Consider the following 7,274-nt stretch of genomic DNA (forward strand, 5'->3'; position numbering starts at 1 on the left):
GCCTTTCCCCAATGCCTTCCTTTAATTCATACATAAATATTCAGTGAGTGCTCACTGACTACCCAGCACTGGAATCGGGGATTCAGTTATAAATCAAACAGATAAGAATCCTTGTCTCATAGCAGCTGACAATGAATATGAGAAGCCTGACATTAAACAAACAAAGCATAGCATGGATCCCATGGAGAAAAGCAAAGCTAAGAAAGGCAGATGGAGAATTCTAGGGAAGGGAGTACAATTTAAATAGTATTGTCAGGTCAGAGAGAAACTGACTTTTAGCAGAGAACTGAAGTTGATGAAGCAATTACAGAAAGTCATTCCAAGCAAAAGGAAGAAAAAATCCACAAGATCTGGAATCGGGAGCTGCAAGGAGACTAGTGAGGGTGGAACAGAGGGAGAGGAAGGCGGCTAGCCATAGGAAGTGGATCAGGTAGCCAAGGCCATAGGTTGCAGAGTGTTATGGGTCTGATAAAGATTTCTGTTCTCAATCTAAGTGGGTGGAGAGCCACTGGAGGTTCTGGGCAGAGGACTGACATTAATTGTCATCATTCTGGCTGCTGAGTTGATAACAGATTGCAGGAAAGCAAGAGTGAATCAGGAAGTGCAGATGGGGACTGTTGATACATCTAGAAAGATGCTGGAGTGTTGAACCATAATGGTGAGCTGATGAGAATGATTTGGGTCTTGGAGATAGTAAAGACAGAGATTGTGGCATAGCTAATTTGTGGGTGGAGAAAGAAAAAGAGAGAATGAGTAGTAGAAGGAAAGGAAGAAAGAATGACCAACATTTTGGGCTTAGGCACCTGGAAGGATGGGGTTGCCATTGACTGGTACAGAGAATTGTAGGAGGAAGAGGCCAGGGTCAAGATTAGGAGTGTGGCTTTGATATTAATAAGGCTAAGAGGCCTATGAGACATCTGAATGAAGGAAAGACCTAGTAGGCAATTGGCAATAAAGATCTGGGGTTCCCGGGGGAGGGTTGAGCTGGACATAGAAATTTGGGAGACACACACAGATGGCATTTAAAGTTCTTTGACCAAATGCAATATCCTGGGAATGAGAAGGAAAGAAGGAAAGGAACAGGACTTTTAGGTCAAGGCTCAGAGACTCTATTTTCTTACTTTATTGAACACATTAAACAAATAAAAGGACTGATAATTTTATTGTAATTAAAATATATATATATATATATATATATATATATATATATATATATATATATATATATATATATATAAAAATTGATTATTTACAGAGAGGAAGAAGGATAGAGTTAGAAACATTGATCAGCTGCCTCCTGCACACCCCCCACTGTGGATGTGCCCGCAACCCAGGTCCATGCCCTTGACCGGAATCAAACCCCGGACCTTTCAGTCCATAGGCTGACACTCTATCCACTGAGCCAAACCGGTTTCGGCTTATTGTAAATTTTTCAAATAACATCACCAACAGATAAGCATGCTTATATCAATTTTTTCCCAAAAGGTAATACCTAAGATGAGAAGGGAAAATGAGAAGCGAGAGTACTCAGTTTTAAAAAAATAAATAGCAAAGCAAAAAATAATAGAGGCCCAAAATTACATAACCAAATTATTAAACATGTGTATTTTCATCCAGTTAGATTAATTTTAAAATTTCTATTCTTAGACCAGGTAGTAATTTATTTATTTATTTATTTATTTATTTTTGCTACAAGCACCAAAAAATAAGCAACTAGCATGCAAGTCCTTCTAAGTAGTGGTATCACTATTTATTCTTTCAGAGTATATGGTGGGTCTAATAGTAAATTAACTTGGATACATAATTAGAATAGCTAACAGGAAGTATCATTATTTAAAAAATAATTTTCCATAAATTTTGTTAAACTACCCTGCAATTTAAAATTTTCACTCATTTCACTAGGTCTGATTGCAAACCAATTATAATTACTGAGATTTGTTTTATATATTATACTAGAGACCCAGCGCCCACAAAATTCGTGCATGGGGGTGGTCCCCTCAGCCCAGCCTGCACCCTCTCCAATCTGGGAGCCCTTGGGGGATGAACCTGCAGGTGGACATCCCTCTCACAATCCTGGATTGTTGGCTCCTAATTGCTCACCTGCCTGCCAGCCTGGTCACCCTTAACTGGCCCCCCTCCACTGGCTGAGCTGCCTCACATAGCCTGCTTGTTCAGTTGTTTGGTCGTCCCTTACTAAACCCCTGCCAACTTGATTGTAGGCAGCCATCTTGTGAGGGCATGAGGTTTAATTTGCATATTACCTCTTTATTATATAGGATGTGACTTTTACTTGGTAATTAATGCAAATAGAAAGGGTCAGTGCTATAAGTCTATCTATAGTTTCTTTCTAAAAGACCCAGGATACAAATTTGGCTTGGAAACACTATTTACAAATGAATAAAAATACATACTTAAAAATGTGCATCCATGTACTACAAAAAGGGTAGAAAATATTTTCCGATTATTATGTAAGGCTGACCACAGTGTACATAATCCATTATTTTAAGTAATTTATTTAAAGCTCATTTTGTTACAAAATGATTTAAAGCAGCTTCAAAGATTAATATGGCCCTGGACAGGTTGCTCAGTTGGTTGGAGGGTTGTCCTGTACACCAAAAGGTCGCAGGTTCAATTCTAGGTCAGGGCACATACCTAGGTTGTGGGTTTGATCCCTGGTTGGGGTGCATGCAGGAGGCAACCGATCAATGTTTCTCTCTCACATCAATGTTTCTCTCTCCATTTCTATTTCTCTAAAATCAATTTAAAAAAGGAATGGTTAAGAAAATTGGGGCCATTGGGAAAATGAATATAAATAATTTGAAATGATACCTGGAGCTGAGTTAGTATCCCGACAACAGTATCCACTGCCGTTTTCCACCTCTAATTTTTGTATATATTTGTACACTTCACTGGCTCTTATTTAATAACAATTTCAAATGAATTGCTCAGTTAAATTTGATAAGCATTCATTTTCTATTAATTTAGATACCTAATAGAGAAACAGAAGTAAAAGGAATAAATTTATAGGAAAAAAGAGCTAACAGTAAGTAATATCCAGGTAGGTTGTTCCCATAAGCATTCCTTCTCAGGAATTAGGATGCCATTGAAAAGTATCCGACTAAGAGTTGATAGCCCCTGAGGTCCAAGTTTTGGCTCTGCTGCTTATAATGAATGTAAACTTAGATACATGAACCATCTTCTGTAGGATTCTGTTTCAGCATCTGAAAATCCAGGCATATCCTATCTATTCTTTAAGGAGGTATTATGGGGATCAAAAGGGCTAGAAGATTTGAAAGTACCTTACCAACTGTAAAGAGGTTTAGAGTTAAAATATTTTATTAGAATAGACAAATTAAATACTTAAAAAAAATACAAGCAGATAACATGGAGATGGCCAATATTTGCTTTGCAATTTTCTTCTTGACTAAGCCATTCATTGCTGCCTCTTACCCTGTGTGCTCATGGAGAAGCATCACTTTCTTTTCTTCTGCTTAACACTTGTGGTGGGTAACTAAGTTATAGGATTTTCTCTTGATATGTCTCTGCTCCTAACCTCCCCCTGAATTTTTAGAATTATATTTTTTGATTTTAAAAAAATATATTTTATTGATTTCAGAGTTGGAGGGAGGGAGGAGAGAGAGAGAGAGAGAGAGAGAGAGAGAGAGAGAGAGAGAGAGAGAGAAAGACATTAATGATGCAAGAACCATTGATTGGCTGCCTCCTGTATGCCTCCTACTGGAGATTGGGTCCAGAGCCAGGGTATGTGCCTTCACCAGGAATTGAACATGACCTTCTTATTCATAGGTTGATGCTCAACCACTGAGCCATGCCAGCGGGGCCATTTTGTGAGTTCTTCGCCCCTCAACTGCAATGGTCTTAAAGTCAGACTCTGTGTAGCTTCTCCCTTTTGGTTCCTTCTCTTCCATCAGACCTCAAGCCTTTGGGTTGGTCACAACATTAGAAGATAAATTTCCAGAAGTCAGAGATTATCTGACTTGCTTATCTGGAACTCATACAGACTCTTAAAGTTGTAGTTCTGTCAGCTACCCTCCTCTGCAGCCAAGGCAAGATCACGTGTGTCAGTCCTGACCAAGGTACCTCAAGGTGGGTCTTGCAGGAGATTTTGGAAAAGGTTCCCCTCCATATTGCAAAGACATATAGGAGAGGAATCACCTCCATTACTCCATTATTGACATTGGTATGGCGCAACTATAACGTAAAGGAAATTGGGTATTATCTTCATAATTTTTCTATAAATCTAAAACTATTTTAAAATAAAACATTCATTAAAACAAGACATGACGTGCTAGGTAATGGTGATATCTGGGGGATAGTGGAATGGACCACTGAATGATGGGGGTGTATGGGAAATGGCTTAGAGGAAACACCACCTCCCTGCCATATGCTGGGCAATAACTGAACCAGAGGAAATGAGGGAGAGAGAGGTCAGTTGGAGAAAAACTTTAGGCGGTATTGAGGAAGCTCCCCTTCCTCTAACCAGAACATCTGAGTCCTCTGCATCCTCTCCCACCTCCCCATCCTGGATGGTCAAGCAGAGGCTTTGTGATGTCAAGCCACACCATGGCAACCCCTGGCTGTTGGCCAATCAGAGTTGAAGGGTGTGCCCCCCCCCCATTGTCCTAGAGAGTATATATAGAGGCCAGGAGCCTTGGAGTAGGGTCTGTTGCTACAACAAAGCCAAAGTTACTAAGAAAATATTGTAGACTAGTTTAGATAAGGAATCAGATTCCAACCACAAGGATGGAGGAAGATACTTCAAGTACTAAAGTGAACTGGAAGTCAGTTTTCCCACTCAATGACAAAGAGAAGAAGAAGGTCAGTCTACCCTACTCATATGCTTCCTCTTCCCCAGTAATTCCTCACCCTAGATTCTGGCCTTGTGTTTTTTTGGCACAGACACTTCCTCATTCAATCCCTTGTCATTCTTTTATAAACCCTTTTCCCACCCATTTCCCAATTTCTCCCCCAAAACCAATGTCTTTCTGTGTTTAACTTGTTTCCCAATTAGGTAACGAAGATAATGACTTTGGTGAATTCCGTCCTTAAGAAGAATAAGGACCAGAAGGGTAAAGGCAAAAAGAGAAGGATTAATGTATTTCACTGCAGGATGGGCACACAACCTCCAGTAAGCGAACCAACAAACGAACAAGTACAAGTTCCTGAATGTTCTTCTTCCACAAGTGATGCCCAGGCCCAACAAGAAGAAGACCCTTAAAAATGCTTAAGAAATGGGCATTATGAGATCAAAACATAAATGGTCTCCTTAAATAAATACCAGATTTGTGTATAAAGGAAATGTGTTTGTATTTTTTGTGTGTTCTGTGATGATGGGGAGGGAACAAAGGGGGCAGGTATGTGAGAAGGGAGGGATGTAGAATTCTACAAGTTTGGGCACCAGACCAGCCATTTCAAAGTTAGCCAGACCCTGAGAATAAGGACAAAGTGAAGATTGCGGATGTTTTTTTTTCTTTTACACTTTATTATACTCCAAGGAAGTAAGGAAGTTGTTTCTGCTTGTGTTTGGCATTGGGGGTCAGGGGTGGTGATGGGAGGGCTGATGGGGAACAGGGTGTTGTGTGAGGGTTGGCAGTGTGTAATAATGAATCTGATTTCCAGTTTAGATGTTAGACTATGGGCAGCTTTAAGCCTCATTCCTTTCTATTCCCTATCCAGCCAACGTTTGGAGAATGTGATAAAAAGGGGTTTCTGATAATGAAATAGATACAAATATGTCTGAACTTGACCATTAGAACTACTGTATTGCCTCATTTCCCATAGCCAAAGCACCTATTGTCCTAAAGTATTTTCTAGTGCATAATGGCAATCTGAACTAATGAATAACAAAATAAATATTTTGCCCTTATAATCAGCATGACAAAATGTTACCTGTGGACCTCCCCTCTACTTACCAAATAACACCTTTCACCCTTGTTGAAAAAGGACCCAATGTAAATGGACACAGGACCTTCACAGATAGACACCCATTATAGAAGACCTAGTTAGAGAAGGTATAATTGTTCCTTCTGCTTCTGAATTTAACAGCCAAATTTGACTTGCTCTTAAACCTGGAAGTATGATTGGTGCCTCCGTGTGAATTTTAAGGCCATTCATGTCATGGTCACACCCATTAGGGATCCATCTCTAATATTATTAAAATTACTGCTTCTACAAAAACAAAAAACAAAAACTGGTAAATAATGAGCAGTCATAGCAAAGCATTTGACTGACATGTTCTACTCAGTACCTATTTCAACAGACTGTAGCTACAGGTAACCTTCACCTTTAGAGATATAATATACTTTTACCTGGGTACTCAGTAGGGTACCTCTCCATTCCTGTTATCTTTCATTGTCTTTGTAGACAGTATGATATCTCCACCACATCTAGTTTGGCAAATTAGTCAGCTTAACACATTAACATAGAGTGTCAGGAGGCCGCCTTAAATCAGTCCTCAGTCATGTTTCTCAGCCTGGACCTATGTGTGAGTCTCAGATTGAATCCTATGTCTCAGTCCCAAAATAAGATGTGACTGACAGTGTTTACCTTGTGAACATTCATTGCGTCTTCAGCAGTTGTTGGTCCCCTTTCTATAAAGAGCTTGGTTGGATAGCCTGTTTAATACAAGTCCATGGGGTAGTCCCTCGTGGAGGAAGAATAGTTACTAATGAAGGTACTGACTAGGTTTGACCTTCTCTGGATTAAAAAAAAATTAAATATGAGAGTAGGAGAGAAAGTCTGTGAAGTGTAATCAGGAAACACACATACACGCCCCACATGCAACCTGGGAAGAGCCAGATGTTGGAGTGAAGTGTGATAGAGCATCAAGCTGTGGACTGAAGGTTCCTGGATTTTATTCTGGTCAAAGGCACAGGCCTAGGTTGTGCTCTCAACCCCCAGTAGGGAGCATGCAGGAGGCAGCCAATCAATTATTCTTTAACATCACTATTGTATTGCCTCAATTTCCCATAGTCAAACAGCTATTCTAAAATATTTTCTAATAATAATGACAATCTGAACTGATTAGGTTGCTTAATATTATGTAAGGGTGTCTGAATGTATTTGGAGGGTCAGAATTCATTAAATTTAACATATTTTTTCCAAGTGCCTGATATGTGCCAGGCAGTATGTGGCGATTGAGGCATATTAATAATATAACCAAAGAGCCCCAAGGTGCTTTGTTAAAGGATGACTCAAGGAAGGAAGATGAAGAAAAAATCACAGAATGTGCTTTATGGCAGGAGGTTAAAAAAAAG

At 39.6% G+C, this 7,274-nt stretch overlaps 1 protein-coding gene across 2 annotated transcripts in view; it reads right to left on the reverse strand.

Moving 5' to 3' along the window:
• ARHGAP6 (Rho GTPase activating protein 6) overlaps window positions 1-7,274 on the reverse strand; it is a 275,716-nt gene that overhangs the window by 20,109 nt on the left and 248,333 nt on the right. The window lies entirely within an intron of this gene.

The sequence above is a fragment of the Pipistrellus kuhlii genome, unplaced genomic scaffold (genome assembly GCF_014108245.1).
Source record: "Pipistrellus kuhlii isolate mPipKuh1 unplaced genomic scaffold, mPipKuh1.p scaffold_m20_p_69, whole genome shotgun sequence".
Classification (NCBI taxonomy): domain Eukaryota; kingdom Metazoa; phylum Chordata; class Mammalia; order Chiroptera; family Vespertilionidae; genus Pipistrellus; species Pipistrellus kuhlii.